Source organism: Ranitomeya imitator, chromosome 4 (assembly GCF_032444005.1).
Source record: "Ranitomeya imitator isolate aRanImi1 chromosome 4, aRanImi1.pri, whole genome shotgun sequence".
Lineage (NCBI taxonomy): Eukaryota > Metazoa > Chordata > Amphibia > Anura > Dendrobatidae > Ranitomeya > Ranitomeya imitator.
The window spans coordinates 686,275,077-686,292,022 of record NC_091285.1 but is presented as its reverse complement, the minus strand read 5'-3'; positions in this window follow the sequence as shown (position 1 = coordinate 686,292,022).

Genomic DNA, 16,946 nt, shown 5'->3' with positions numbered 1-16,946 from the left:
GGTCGGAAGAGGTCTCCAAGGCCTTCACTTCTATTAAGTCCCACTTTGCTAGCGCTCCCATCTTACATCGTCCCGATGTGGATAAGCCATTCCTAATGGAGGTGGATGCCTCGTCCGTTGGTGCTGGAGCAGTCCTCTACCAGAAGGATGCTCAAGGTCGGAAGCATCCATGCTTCTTCTTCTCTAAGACTTTCTCGCCAGCGGAGAGAAACTACTCCATCGGGGATAGGGAGCTGCTAGCAATGAAGTTGGCCTTTTCAGAGTGGAGACATCTTCTGGAAGGTGCGCGGTTTCCCTTCCAGGTTTACACTGACCACAAAAATTTGGTCTACTTACAGACAGCCCAGCGGCTAAATTCTCGCCAAGCCAGATGGTCCTTGTTCTTTTCCCGGTTCCACTTTTCTCTTCATTTTCTCGCCGGGGAGAAGAATACTCGTGCTGATGCTCTCTCTCGCTCCCTTATGTCAACTGAAGAGGAGGAAGAGGAGCCTCGGCTTATTGTTCCCTCTGAGAGCCTGAGAACCGTAGCACCGGTTTCGCTTGAGTCTGTGCCTCCGGGCAAGACTTTTGTGCCCATTAATTTGCGACCGGAGGTTCTCTCTTGGGCTCATTCGTCCAGAGTGGGTGGACACTTTGGGACAAAGAGGACATCTGAGCTACTGGCGAGGACGTACTGGTGGCCGCATATGGTCCGGGATGTCAGGGATTATATTCTGGCGTGTGTCTCCTGCGCCAAAAATAAATCTCCGCGTCAAAGGTCAGCTGGGTTGCTCTATCCCTTGCCGGTGGCAGATAGGCCCTGGGAGATGGTCGGGATGGACTTTGTCGTGGGTTTGCTCAAGTCTCGCGGCTGTACCATCATTTGGGTCATCACCGATCATTTCTCGAAAATGGTGCATTTGGTGCCGCTACCACGGTTACTTTCTGCACGGGCCTTGGCTGCGTTGTTCATTAAGCACATCTTCCGCCTACATGGTATGCCTGACAAAATTGTCAGTGACCGGGGTCCCCAGTTTGCGTCTCGGTTCTGGAGAGAGCTCTGTCGTCTTCTCAGTATTGAGTTGAATCTCTCTTCCGCTTATCATCCCGAGACGAATGGGTTGGTAGAGAGGACCAACCAGACCTTGGTCACATACCTGCGACATTTTGTTTCAGCCAGGCAGGATGACTGGGCATCCTTGCTATCATGGGCATAGTTTGCGCTGAACAACGCCGTAGCCAACTCCACTGGACAAACTCCATTCCTCCTCAACTATGGTCAGCATCCACGGGTACCTGTGCCTATGCCCGTGTCTTCCGCAGACTCCAGGGTGGCAGACTGGGCTGTGGAGGCACGGGATATTTGGGACCGCACTCAGGATGCCATTCTGGCCTCTAAGGAGAGAATGAGGTCCTCCGCCGATGCTCATCGGCGCCCCGCCCCGTCCTTTGCTCCTGGCGACTTGGTGTGGCTCTCCGCCCGTAACATCAGGCTGCGAGTTGAGTCCACTAAATTTGCTCCTCGCTACTTGGGTCCCTTCAAGGTCCTCGAACAGGTTAATCCTGTGGTCTACCGTCTGGCCCTTCCTCCACGCCTTGGTATCACCGACACCTTTCATGTGTCCCTCCTTAAGCCCGTATACATGTCTCGGTTTTCTGAGTCATCTGCCGGGACATCGGGTTCGTCTACGGACGATTTCGAGGTGAACGCTATCTTGGGGTGCAAGGTGGTACGTGGCAAAAAATTTTTTTTTGTGGACTGGAAGGGTTACGGCCCTGAGGATAGGTCCTGGGAGCCTGCAGAGCACATTCGGGCTCCGCAGCTCATTGCTGCCTTCGAACGTAGCGAGGCCCAAGGAGGGGGGGCCCTAGGAGGGGGGGTAATGTTAGGGGTCGAGTTCCCGCTTCTGCACAGGGGAAATCTCGGGCCACCTCCGCTGCGGTCTTCCATTCTTGTCCAGCCGCAGTGGAGTCTGCTCAGCAAGGACGTCGGTCCCAGCGTCTTGCTCATTCTCACTCTGTTCTGAGAGTTACTGCTGCTTCTCCAGTCTCTGCTATTAAAGTCTGTGCTGGTCAGCAGCGAGCGGACTTCTCTGGGACTAAGTCCTTGTCTGCACGTACTGAGCATGCCCAGCGTAAGGTCTCCCGTTGGAGATCGAGGGTCATGTGCTCAGGCTCTGCAGCACATTCCATTGGTCCTCTTGGCAGGTCCTAGAAGGGCAAAAGTGCTGTGGCCACTTCCTGTGCTGCTGCTATATAAACTGCGCATGACCGCACGGCCATGCGCTAGTATTGTCAAACAATTGCTAATGTGTGTATGTTGTGAGTGCAAGTCATCCTTGGATACCCCTACCCTATAGTATGACTGTTCGCGGAAGGTGTATGGCTGCTACCTAGCGCCCGACTTATCCTACAGCACTAGTCACACATTATAGCGTCCAGTTGCTGTGACCGCCAGTACGGCGCCGTGCACTTCCTCTGTGCTTTCCTTACCCAAGCCTGGGTGGTTAGTGGCGTTCGTCAGTGCGGCACTGCATGCTCTTCTGTTTCATTTCACACCCAGTTGCGGTGTTGCGCCAGCAAGGGTCTAATCGGACTTCAATCCCAGTTGGGGTTGAGTTCGCTGACTACTTGCTCGCGCTTTAGGTGCGGTACCGCGGTCCTGTGCCTTAACAGGATTGCTTCTTTCACGCTGGGTGAGGTTAACCCACGCGTGCATACTCTAGTGTACCGCCATATAGTCTGCTAATTGCTAGCAGCAGGTTTTCACCTGCACGGTGGACCCCGGACTGCGAACGCATCTATACCATCTGTCTTGGTGTGTTCTGCCAGTCCTAACATACAGTATTATATATCTAATATATAATTGCCTAGAATACTACTTCCTGCTAATGTCCGGAGCTAATGTCCGGAGCTAATGTCCGGAGATAAGTGACGTCAACAGTGTCCAGTGTCTGATTGGTTGCCGCCTGCTGCGAGCGACCAATCAGAAACGTGCCATACTGTGACACACTCCGCCCGCCATTTTGGTGTGATTTTTGAATTTTTACCTCACAGCAAGTTTCTACTGCGTGGAGGCGGGCCCAGTGACGTTGCTCTTCAAGCTCCTGCTGAATTTCAAGTATATATGGATTCTAGACTCCCGATTCTTTAGAATCGGGCTGCCATCTAGTCTAATATATAAAGCTGAATGTGTGTGTGTGTGTATGTGTGTGTGTATGTTCGGGATTGGCATCTGCACCGTCGCAGCTACAGCCACAAAATTTTGCACAGTCACACGTCTGGACCCCGAGAGCGTCATAGGCTATGTTGTGAGGTGAAATTTTAACCCCGCGCTTTCCAATTCTCCAAACAATTTTGCCCTCATCTACATAATGGGGAAAAGTGAAAGGAAAATTGTTGGAGGCAAATTGACAGCTGCCAGATGTGAACAAGAGCGATGGCGCCAAAGAGTATATACCGTACAGTTGCTAAGGTGGGGCCCCGACATGGGATACTCACCACACACTGGGATATGGACACACACACAAAATGCGCCACACACTACCACGTGCTTGAACACATATCACCCTCAGCACACATTTCAACACACATACACCAACCTCGCCACATAAAAGTCGAAACACAAAAGTCGCCGCTCAAAACTCGCCACGCGCAAAACTCGCCACATGCAAAACTAGGCTCACGCAAAACTCGCCACACGTGCAAAACTCACCTCATGGGAACACTCGCCACATGCAAAACTTGCACCCACGGAAAAATTGCCACATGCACAAAAGTTGCAACACATGCAAAAGTTGCCTCACACAAAACTTGCACATACTCAAAAGGCACCACACATAAAACTCGCCACGCGCAAAACTCGCCATGTGCAAAACTTGCAGCACACAACTTGGTACACTAACCTGTCACATGCAACTCGACACACAAAAAGTTGCTATACGCATGCCGCCACACAAAACTCATCTCACAAAAGTCGGTACATGCATGTAGGCATATGCAACTCAACACACACAACTTGACACACGAAACTCACCCTAAAACACACACAAGTCTTGTATTATCATTCAAAAATAAAAATCTGATTAATAAGCAGACAAACTACAAGAGCAACAAATGTACCATATAGGAAATACGCCAGCTGTCAGTCACATGACCTGTCTATTATGTGTATGTGTGAGCTAATATATACTGCCAGGGGGGAGGGCTTCCTGTTGGCTGGGGATTTATCAGGCTGCCAATTTAGCTTACAAATACTGATGTAAAAATACTGACCAAATAACGTGTGAACGAGGTCTAATACAGGAGGAAATGACATACAGATATATACTATGTACAGGGGAGATAACACACAGGTATATACTATATACAGGAGAGATGACACACAGGTATATACTATATACAGAAGGAGATGACATACAGGTATAAACTATATACAGGAGCAGATGACCTACAGGTATATACAATATACAGGAGATTACATACAGATACATGAGATTACATATACATATGCTATGTATAGGAGGAGATGACATACAGGTATATACTATATACAGGAGAAGATGACACACAGATATATACTATATACAGGGGAGATGACACACAGGTATATACTATATACAGGACAGGAGGAGATGACATACAGGTATATACTATATATAGGAGGAGATGACATAGGTATATACTATATACAGGGGAGATGACACACAGCAGGTATATACTATATACAGGGGAGATGACATACAGGTATATACTATAAACAGGAGATGACATACAGGTGTATACTATATATAAGGGAGATGACAAACTTATATACTGAGGTGAAAATGAGGGGTGTGAGGTGAAAATGAAAAGGTGTGAGTGCAAAATGAGAGGAGTCAGGGAAAATAATGGAGTGATCGGAAAATGACAGTTGTGAGGTCGAAATGACAAGTCTTAGGGGGGAATGAGAGGAGTGAGGGGAAAATAAGAGGTGTGAGGGAGAAAATGAGAGCTGTGAGAGGGAAAATGAAAGATGTGATGGGGAAAATGAGAGGCGTGATGGGAAAATAAGAGAAGTGACGCGCTATAACTAACCACAGATATTTACTATGTCCAGGCAACGCCGGGCTCTTCAGCTAGTATACTATATAATGCTATATATGTAATTTAATAATAAATAATAATATAATAATGTAACATAAAGTAATATAATAGTGCTATATATGTATATATGTACAGTATATATATTTATATATAGTGCCTTGCAAAAGTACTCGCCCCCCTGGAACTTTTCAAACCTTTTCCCACATATTATGCTTCAAACATAAAGATACCAAATGTAAATTTTTGGAGAAGAATCAACAACACGTGGAACACAATTGTGAAGTTAAATGAAATGTATTGGTTATTTTAAATTTTTGTGGAAATTAAGGAAAGAAATATATCTTGGTACTGTGTTAGCCGGAAGATAGAAAAATATTTAGAATTGAGAGTCCTCAGTGGTTGATACCTTTTAATGGTTAACTGAAAAGATGGTAACAAATTGCAAGCTTTCGAGACTACACAGGCCTCTTCATCAGGCAAAGACTAAAACAAATTCGAGAAGAATCACATATTTATGCACAACATAGTATAGGAAAAAAAAAAGAAAAAGGAAAAAACCATGGATAAGACAGGTGACATGAAGCAGAATTACCATGAGTGATAAACAGTTATGTCCATAAATATTGGACCAGTTCTTAGATAAGGATTGTTTCATTGGGGTCTGGTTCTGTTGTGATGACCCCTCATAGTCTGAGGGGCAAGTTTCTTAGTTGATGTAAAAAGACATAAATCCATGCGACACATTCATTCCTGCCCCTCAGACTATGAGACCAGCCCCTTAGGTTAATATCGTAATTGCTTGTTTTTTGATTGGACCATGGCCACGCTATCAATGAATATATTATATTCTCTTGAGATCCTTTGAGTAAAAGTTCTCACAGAGATACTATCAAGCCATAATTGACATCTCTCTTCCAAGAGCTAGGAGGTGTCAAATGTTCCCTTTCTTCTTTGGTCCTAGCTAGACCCCATGGTGAGATTTGCAGACAGAAGGCTGCTTTTCTCATCAAAATACATATTAACACCGGGGTAAGAACCTGCAGCCTTCAGGACAGATGTTACATTACTCACACAATACCTATACATAGGTCATGGCACACACATATATACAGTACAGACCAAAAGTTTGGACACACCTTCTCATTTAAAGATTTTTCTGTATTTTCATGACTATGAAAATTGTTCATTCACACTGAAGGCATCAAAACTATGAATTAACACATGTGGAATTATATACTTAACAAAAAAGTGTGAAGCAACTGAAATTATATCTTATATTCTAGGTTCTTCAAAGTAGCCACCTTTTGCTTTGATGACTGCTTTGCACACTCTTGGCATTCTCTTGATGATCTGCAAGAGGTAGTCACTGGGAATGGTTTTCACTTTACAGGTGTGCCCTGTCAGGTTTAATAAGTGGGATTTATTGCCTTATAAATGGGGTTGGGACCATCAGTTGGGTTGTGCAGAAGTCTGGTGGATACACAGCTGATAGTCCTACTGAATAGACTGTTAGAATTTGTATTATGGCAAGAAAAAAGCAGCTAAGTAAAGAAAAACGAGTGGCCATCAGTACTTTAAGAAATGAAGGTTAGTCAATGCGAAAAATTGGGAAAACTTTGAAAGTGTCCCCAAGTGCAGTGGCAAAAACCATCAAGCGCTACAAAGAAACTAGCTCACATGAGGACCGCCCCAGGAAAGGAAGACCAATAGTCACCTCTTCTTCTGAGGATAAGTTTATCCGAGTAACCAGCCTCAGAAATCGCAGGTTAACAGCAGCTCAGATTAGAAACCTGGTCAATGCCACACAGAGTTCTAGCAGCAGACACATCTCTACAACAACTGTTAAGAGGAGACTTTGTGCAGCAGGCCTTCATGGTAAAATAGCTTCTAGGAAACCACTGCTAAGGACAGGCAACAAGCAGAAGAGACTTGTTTGGGCTAAAGAACACAAGGAATGGACATTAGACCTGTGGAAATCTGTGCTTTGGTCGGATGAGTTCAAATTTGAGATCTTTGGTTCCAACCACCGTGTCTTTGTGCGACGCAGAAAAGGTGAACGGATGGACTCTACATGCCTGGTTCCCACCGTGAAGCATGGAGGAGGAGGTGTGATGGTGTGGGGGTGCTTTGCTGGTGACACTGTTGGGAATATATCCAAAATTGAAGGCATACTGAACCAGCATGGCTACCACAGCATCTTGCAGCGGCATACTATTCCATCCGGTTTGCATTTAGTTGTAATATCATTTATTTTTCAACAGGACAATGACCCCAGACACAACTCCAGGCTGTGTAAGGGCTATTTGACCAAGAAGGAGAGTGATGGGGTGCTACGCCAGATAACTTGGCCTCCACAGTCACCAGACCTGAACCCAATCAAGATGGTTTGGGGTGAGCTGGACCGCAGAGTAAAGGCAAAAGGGCCAACAAGTGCTAAGCAGCTCTGGTAACTCCTTCAAGATTGTTGGAAGACCATGCCCAGTGACTACCTCTTGAAGCTCATCAAGAAAATGCCAAGAGTGTGCAAAGCAGTCATTAAAGAAAAAAGGTGGCTACTTTGAAGAACCAAGAATATAAGACACATTTTCAGTTGTTTCACACTTTTTTGTTAAGTATATAATTCCACATGTGTTAATTCATAGTTTTGATGCCTTCAGTGTGAATGTACCATTTTCATAGTCATGAAAATACAGAAAAATCTTTAAAGGAGAAGGTGTGTCAAAACTTTTGGTCTGTACTGTCTGTATATATATGTTAGGGTTGGCGGAACACACCGAATATATGTATTTATTAGTAGTAGGTGCGTTCGCAACCCGGGATCCACCGTGCAGGAAAGAACCTGCTGCTAAGTATGGCGGTACAATATAGTACTATAAACAAACTCTGTTACTTCACAGTCTGTTAGCAAAGAGAATGCTGTGTCCTGTTTAGCTCACAGAGGAACACAGTTACTTAGTAGAGAAGTTAGTGTTCATGCAGTCAAATGCATACACGCAGTTCCTCTCTGGTGGAGCCAGAATTCTAATGGCTATACGCCAGCCCTGAATCCACTCACATGAAACTCCTCACCGGAGGTGCCAGCATTCTATGGGCTTATTTCAGCCGGGTCCCTGAATACATACACACAAAACTCCTCGCCGGAGGTGCCAGCATTCTAGGGGCTTATTTCAGCTGGGTCCTTGACTGCATATAAACACGACGGTGAGCTCATACATAAATTGACACTAGCGCATGGCCGTGCGGTCATGCGAACCTTTAATAGCTGCAGCATGTACAGGACCTTCCAAGAAGGACCAATGGAAGGCTGCCACAGAACTTGATCAGGTACAGGGCCTTCCTGGAGGACCAATGGAAGTCGCTGCAGTACCTGAGCATGTGACCCTAGACCTCCACTGAGAGATCTTACCCTGCTCATGCTCAGTGTGTGCAAAGCAGGACTTAGTCCCAGAAAAGCCTGCTCACCACAGACCAGTGCAGGGAAAAATAGCAGAGCCTGTATAGGCAGCATTAACCCTTTGCACAGTATCAGATCCAATGAGACGCTGGGACCGATGTCTCCGCTGAGCAGGCTCCACTGTAGCCGATGCAGAATGGGAGACCGCAGCAGACATGGCTTGAGATTCCCCCTGTGCAGCGGTGGGAACTCGACTCCTAACATTACCCCCCCTCCTAGGGCCCCCCTCCTTGCGCTTCGCTACGCTCAAAAGCTGCAATGAGCAGCGGAGCCCGAATGTGCTCCACAGGTTCCCAGGTTCTGTCCTCTGGGCCGTGACCTTTCCAGTCCACCAGATAAAATTTCTTGCCATGTACCACCTTGCACCCTACGATAGCATTCACCTCAAACTCATCCGTGGATGAACCTGACATCCCGGCAGATGACTCGGAAAACCGGGACAAATGGACGGGCTTTAAGAGAGAGACGTGGAAGGCGCGGAGGAATGGCCAAACGGTAAACCACAGGGTTGACCTGTTCCAGAACCTTGAATGGGCCAATGTAGCGAGGCACAAACTTAGTGGACTCAACTCGCAGCCTGATGTTAAGGGCATCACCAGATATTCATAGTGGCCATCCCTGGTGTTAAAAGCCATCTTCCATTCGTCCCCCTCATGGATGCGAATCAGGTTTCAAGCACACCACAGATCTAATTTAGTAAATACCCTTGCTCCCTGTAGCCTTTCAAAAAGCTCAGATATCAGGGGTAGTGGGTACTTGTTCTTAACGGTGATGGCGTTAAGACCTCTGTAGTCTATGCATGGATGAAAGTCTCCACTCTTCTTCTGCACGAAGAAGAACCCAGCCCCTGCAGGTGACACTGACTTCCTAATGAATCCTCTTGCCAGATTCTCTTGGATGTACTGAAACATTGCCTCTGTCTCCGGGAAAGAGAACGGATAGACTCGACCCCGGGGAGGCTCAGCACCAGGCAAGAGGTCAATAGGACAGTCATAGGGGCGGTGAGGCGGAAGGGTCTCGGCAACCTTTTTGGAGAACACGTCCGCATAGGGCCAGTATTGCTTGGGGAGAGAGGAAAGATCTGCGGGTACCTCTGTTGTAGCAACCTGAACGCACTCCCTCTGACATCTACCCTCACAGGATTTACTCCATCCCAAAATTCTCCCTGAGAACCACTCTATGTGAGGAGAATGATAGCGTAGCCATGGTATCCCCAACAGGACCTCTTCAATTCCCTCAGGAATGACTAATAGCGAGATAATATCTTGATGTGATGGAGACATGGAAAGAGTGAAAGGAATGGTTTGGTGTGTAATCTGTGAGGGTACTGTCGACCCACTTACCACTCGAACGGTTACTGGTTTGGTGAGCATCACCCAGGGTATTGCGTGTCGCTGGGTGAAAGCGGATGACATAAAATTATCCTCTGCCCCTGAGACCATGCATAGCTCTACCATAAGAGTGGGTGGGCCTATGGTATTTGTCCCCTTGAAGGACAACTTAGAGGCAAACGTCGCCATGTCTAGTGTACCTCCTCCAATTGCCACTAGACGCTGACGTTTCCCCGACCACTGAGGACATTTGGAGGCAAGATGTCCTGACTGCCGGCAAACATGACAGACCTTAAGTACACGAACAGACCAGGACTTGGACCCCGCTCGTGACACCTCTATGGCCTCATGTGACTCGGGTGCCTGGACCGGAGATTCCAAAGGTCTGGCGAAGGTGGGAGCCAGCCGAAACCTCTGTCTACACTGGGCTCGCTCCAACCTTCGCTCGTGAAAACGAAGGTCTATGCGAGTTGATACAGATATGAACTCCTCCAGTGTGGCGGGGATCTCCCTAATGGCCAAAGCATCCTTCACATGGTCAGCCAGCCCCCTTCAAAATACTGGGATGAGGGTTTTATCCAACCACTCCAGCTCAGACGCTAATGTCCGGAAGTGGACAGCAAAATGGCTGACCATGGACGAACCCTGAATCAATGCCAATAGTTGGAGCGCCGTATCATGGGTGACTTGACATCCCAAAAAGACCTGTTTCACAGTGCCCAGAAACCAAGGAACACTCTGCACCACATGATCATTGCGCTCCCATCACGGCGTAGCCCACTCCAAAGCTCTGTCCAACAGGCGAGAGATTATGAATCCCACCTTAACCCGCTCTGTGGGAAAACGTGAAGCCAGGAGCTCGAGATGAATACCACACTCGCTCACGAAACCCCTACAGGACTTACTGTCCCAAGAGAATTTTTCAGGCAACGGGAGGTGAGATAAGGTCGGAACAGAGGTGGCAGTGGGTAAAGCTGCTGCAGCCACGCTAGCAGCCTGAACAGCTATTACGGTAATATCCACCCCCAAGGTTGCACGCTCGAGAGACGCCAACCTGCCCTCCAGCAACTGGATGTACCCCTGCAATCGCTGTTCATCCACCCTAACTTAGCCAGATCCTGGCGCTAGTGTACTGTTAGGATAGGCGGAACGCACTGAATATATATATTTATTAGCAGTAGGTGCGTTCACAACCCGGGATCCACCGTGCAGGAAAGAACCTGCTGCTAAGTATGGCGGTACAATATAGTACTATAAACAAACTCTGTTACTTCACAGAGTCTGTTAGCAAAGAAAACGCTGTGCCCTGTTTAGCTCACAGAGGAACACAGCTACTTAGTAGAGCAGTTAGTGGTCATGCAGTCAAATGCAAACACGCAGTTCCTCTCTGGTGGAGCCAGAATTCTAATGGCTATACGCCAGCCCTGAATCCACTCACATGAAACTCCTCGCCGGAGGTGCCAGCATTCTAGGGGCTTATTTCAGCCGGGTCCTTGACTGCATACAAACACGACCACACTGGCGCTGAGCTCATACATAGATTGACACTAGCGCATGGCCGTGCGGTCATGTGAACCTTTTATAGCTGCAGCATGTACAGGACCTTCCAAGAAGGAGCAATGGAAGGCTGCCACAGAACTTTATCAGGTACACGGCCTTCCTGGAGGACCAATGGAAGTTGCTGCAGTACCTGAGCATGTGACCCTAGACCTCCACTGAGAGATCTTACCCTGGGCATGGTCAGTGTGTGCAAAGCAGGACTTAGTCCCAGAAAAGCCTGCTCTCCACAGAGAGATCTTACCATGGGCATGCTCAGTGTGTGCAAAGCAGAACTTAGTCTGATCCGCAGTTTGTGGCCCCCGATCACACACAAATTGTCGTACATCTGTGGGGTACATGTGAAGAAATTGATCCTTGACCTTGACCAACTGTTAACAGAAAGTCCTCTGATCCATTGGTGGAACGTGGTCCTCAAGGTGCTCATAACATCCGCATAACTGTCAGTTGATTCTGGTGTTAGGTTGTATTTCCTGATCAGGGCCTCTTTTATGGCCTCATAGTTCCCATTTAGCTTTGGTAGTAGGCCAGCAAAAACATCCAGTGCTTTGTCTCTCAACCCTGGGCTTAGATACTGCGCCCAATGTTCATGGGGGAAAATGGTACTGCCTGCAGGTTTTTTCAAACCCCCGAAGGAAAGTATCTAAGTCTGTATCCTCCATCACAGAGAAGTTTTCCAGACGTGGTCTCCATGGATTTATGTCCTGGGAGGGGGTTATCTGAGGACTGATACCCCACTCTATTTGAGCCATCAGAAGCTGGAACGCTCTGTCCTCCCGGCGTTCTGCAGCCTCTCTCAGCCTGTCGGTCCCGGCATTCTGCAGCCTCTTTCTCAGCCTGTTGCTGCTGTAGAATAAGCTGCATGTGCAAATTGGGATCACTTGTTCCCAGCCATTGTAAGTCCATTTGCAAAGTCCAGTCCATAGGCTCCTCAGCACAGGCATTGCTGACACTTCCATCAGGCATCTCTGTGCAAGAGCTGGCATTGCTGGGTCTCTCTGAGGTGGGCTCTCTCTTTGCCCAGATGTTCCAGCACTTTGCTCTATGTCCTATTCAACCAGGATGCGTATCAGCAGCTCCCTGGATCTGTCAGCCATCTCTATTCCTCTCTGCTCACAGAGGCCAGTCAGAGCCTCTTTGCTCTGCTTCTTTTACTGAGCTGCCATATCGATGAAAATCCTTTGCCAAATAAAAGATAGAAAAGAAAAATAGGGAGGGGAAACTGTTTGCAAGTATGTCTAAGTAAGCACTGAGTTGAACCTTGTAGAACTGGTGCACTCCTCGCAAGGATACCAATTCTTTAGTACAGGGAATAACTGCTTAAACCATGCACTCATGCTCTAATAGAAATAATTCTATCCCACCGCTCTGCCACCAATTGTCACGGATCCCTTACTCCGTGGTGTCACTAATTTGTCACGTATCCACTCTCAGCACGTGACTTGAGGTTGCGCCCGCAAGGGTTAATCTATCTCCCCACTCTCAGTCACAGCATTCAACCTCTGTTCTATACTGTAATGAGAGCATAAATCACACACCGACCCAGGCCACACATCCGCTCATACACGCTGCCACCACTTATCGAACACACGAGTGATGAGTCCCAGAAATATTAATACTAGTAATGTCTACCACTCATAAGGCTCACACACCTTAGGCTATGGATTCGTTAGAAAATTCAAGGTTCAACTTGATAAAATGTTATACTTTAATGCAAAAAGGTTCAGTGCTTACAGTATGAAAAAAAGGTATAAAAATATGATAATAAAAAGACATACAACTTATGCAAAATAGTATAACAAACTGGAGAATACAGAAATCATCTAACTTGGTAGTCTGCTTTCCTGAGGGTAGGATGAATGTAGATTGGATCACACCAGCTCTGCTGCCCCCATTATGTGATCACGATTCCAGGTATACAGGTCTAATTTGTAGCTTTGGTCTGGAGGTCAAATTTCTGGACCAGCCCCTCAGGTTAATATCATAATTGCTTGTTTTTTGATTGGACCACGGCCGTGCTACCAATGAATATATTATTTTCTCTTGAGATCCTTTGTGCAAAAATTCTCATAGAGATACTATCAGGCCGTAATTGACATCTCTCTTCCAAGAGCCAGGAGGTGTCAAATGTTCCCTTTCTTCTTTGGTCCTAGCTAGACCCGCTGGTGAGATTTGGAGACAGAAGTCTGCTTGTTTCAGGAAGATACATATTAAAGGGAACCTGTCACCCCGAAAATCGCGGGTGAGGTAAGCCCACCGGCATCAGGGGCTTATCTACAGCATTCTGTAATGCTGTAGATAAGCCCCCGATGTTACCTGAAAAAGGAGAAAAAGACGTTATATTATACTTACCCAGGGGCGGTCCCGCTGCTGGTCAGGTCAGATGGGTGTCTCCGGTCCGCTGCGGCGCCTCCTATCTTCTTTCCATGACGTCCTCTTCTGATCTTCAGCCACGGCTCCGGCGCAGGCGTACTTTGCTCTGCCCTGTTGAGGGCAGACAAAGTACTGCAGTGTGCAGGCGCCGGGCCTCTGACCTTTCCGGCGCCTGCGCACTGCAGTACTATCCTCTGCCCTCAAGAGGGCAGAGCAAAGTACGCCTGCGCCGGAGCCATAGCTGAAGATCAGAAGAGGACGTCATGGAAAGAAGATGGGAGGCGCCGCAGCGGAGCAGAGACGCCCATCTGACCTGACCAGCAGCGGGACCGCCCCTGGGTGAGTATAATATGACGTCTTTTTCTCCTTTTTCAGGTAACATCGGGGGCTTATCTACAGCATTACAGAATGCTGCAGATAAGCCCCTGATGCCGGTGGGCTTACCTCACCCGCGATTTTCGGGGTGACAGGTGCCCTTTAACACCTGGGTCAGAACCTGCAGCCTTCAGGACAGATGTTACATTAGTCACACAATACCTATACATAGGTCACTGCACACACATATATATATATATATATATATATATAGTATATATAGTATATATATATATATAAATACTGTATATATATATATATATATGTGTGTGTGTGTGTGTGTTTATATTACAGAGAGAGCTAGATAGAAGATTACCTGGTAATTCATTTGTTGGCTCCTCAAAAAACAAAGCAGGAGCCGACAGGATAGAAGAGTTGGTTACTAATCAGTACTATTAATTTTGTGCTGTGTCAACTATTTTACAGTTTTTGCCGTCAGGCAGGTCAATGGCCCATGATTTGGGAGCAAAATTTTGCAGCCATTGGACCACTGTGGGTGGCGAGATTTCCACCAGTATGGAGGAACCTTAACAGTCAGTGAGGTCAGTGCACAAGTGAGTTAAATACTTTGCCCACCACAGATAGTAGCAATCTGGGCTGTCTCATTGAAAACTGTTACCAAGTCTTACCATTGTGTTTCCATTTCTCCTACTGTCCGGCATACATACTCACAAAGTATTTATTCAATTTGGCAATAGTCTCGATAAATGGTATTGTCACTTGTCTAAATTAGGGCCTTATCGTAAGAATAAAAGAATAATATATATATTTTTTTGTTATAGCCCTCTGTATAGCAAAAGCTTCTATGCATACTGGCCAAACTGGTGCCAGAAGGACACATTTCTACTTTCCATCTGGTGAATGGAGAGTCTGTGAAAAAAAAATCTACTCAGCTAAGTAGACAAATGAGAGATGTGCTTAAATAATAACATTTATGTGATAACTTAAGAGATATTACACCGCATTCCTAATTATTATGGCAGTGCTATTTTTTTCTGATTTTGCTTAATGGTGGATGCAGATGAGTCAGTATAATGTCCCAATCATCAAACCTCCCAATGATAAAAAGATTTGTTAACTTTACATCATGTCAACTTTACATCAGCACAATTTTGGAAACTATTTTTTTGTTAGGACATTATAAGGGTTCAAATTTGACCAGTGATTTACAAAACCATTTTTTAGGGATCACCTATCATTTAAAGTGAATTTGGGGGTCAATAAAACAGAAAATTCCAACAGTAACACCATTCTAAAAACTGCACCCCTCAAAGTGCTCAAAACCACATTCAAGAAGTTTATTAACCCTTCAGGTGCTTCACGAGAATAAAAGCAATGTGGAAGGAAAAAATGAACATTTTACTTTTCTCACAAAAAAAAGATACTTTGGAACCAATCTTTTTTATTTTCAAAAGGCACCAGGAGAATATGGACCACAAAATTTGTTGTACAATTTTTCCTGAGTATGCTGATACCCTATATGTGGGGCAAAACCCCTGTTTGGGTGCATGGCATGGCTCAAAAGGGAGGGAGCACCGTTTGACTTTTTGAACGCACAACTGGCTGAAATCATTGGCGGGCACCATGTTGTGTTTGGAGACCCCCTGAAGTACCTAAACAGTGGAAACCGCCAATTCTAACTACAACCCTAACCCAGCCCTAACCCCAACTCACCTCTAACCCTAACCTCCACCCTAATCACAACCATAATCCCAAAACAACCATAACCTCAACACCACCATAAGCCCAACACCACCCTAACCCCAACACAACAGCCATAACCCCAACTGTAACTTCAACACAACCTTAACTCTAGCCCAGTCCTAGCTCAAACTTTAGCCCCAAACTTAACCCTAGCCTAACCCTAACCATAGTCCCAACCCTAACCCTAGCTATAACACCAACCCTAACCCGAACTGCAAGAATGGAAAAAATGCATTTTTTTATTTTATTATTTTTATCTATCTAAGGGAGAGACAAAGTGGGGTTTGATTTAGTACTTTTTTATTTTGATCACTGTGATAGGGTCTATCAAAGCGTTCAAAATGAACCAATAAGAAAAATCTCCTATTGTTGCCGGGTGACGGCCGGCAGATCTCAGTGTGCACACTGCGCATATGCCAGTCATTTTCTTCTGGGAAAATTACACAGAGGGCCAGGGGACGGAGCCGGAGACTCCAGGGATGCCGGTCCGGGGTGGCTTGGGGGACCCCATTTCGCTCTCCTCTGGTATGCTAGATCATATCAGAGGAGAAAGAAATTAATGAATTTTTTTTGGATCACTAGACTGGAGATGGTAATAACCAACTCGAATTATGTTCTCTGGAGTCTCATCTACCCCTGGTATCTGAGGCCCCGGTAATTTTCCGACACTGGGGGGTGCTATATACTTATTTCACAGCATTGTTAAAAAGCAACGCTCAGGAATACGTACCCTTAACTGCCGCTGTTAAAAGGCGTATCGGCTTTCTTTAAGGGGTTAAATCAGAGAGTCATGTCACACAAAATAGATATTAAATAACATTTCCCACATGTCTACTTTACAGATTTTTTGGTTAGGAAGTTATAAGGGTTAAAAGTTGATCAGCAATTTCTTATTTTTACAACAAAAGTTGAAGACCATTATTTTTAGGGACCACCTCAAATTTTAAGTGATGACTTTAAGAGACCTACATGACAGAAAATACCCAAATTGACACAATTCTAAAAACTGCACCCCTTTAGGGGCTCAAAACCATATTCAATAAGTTTATTAACCCTTCAAGTGCTTCACGGGAATTAATGGAATGTGG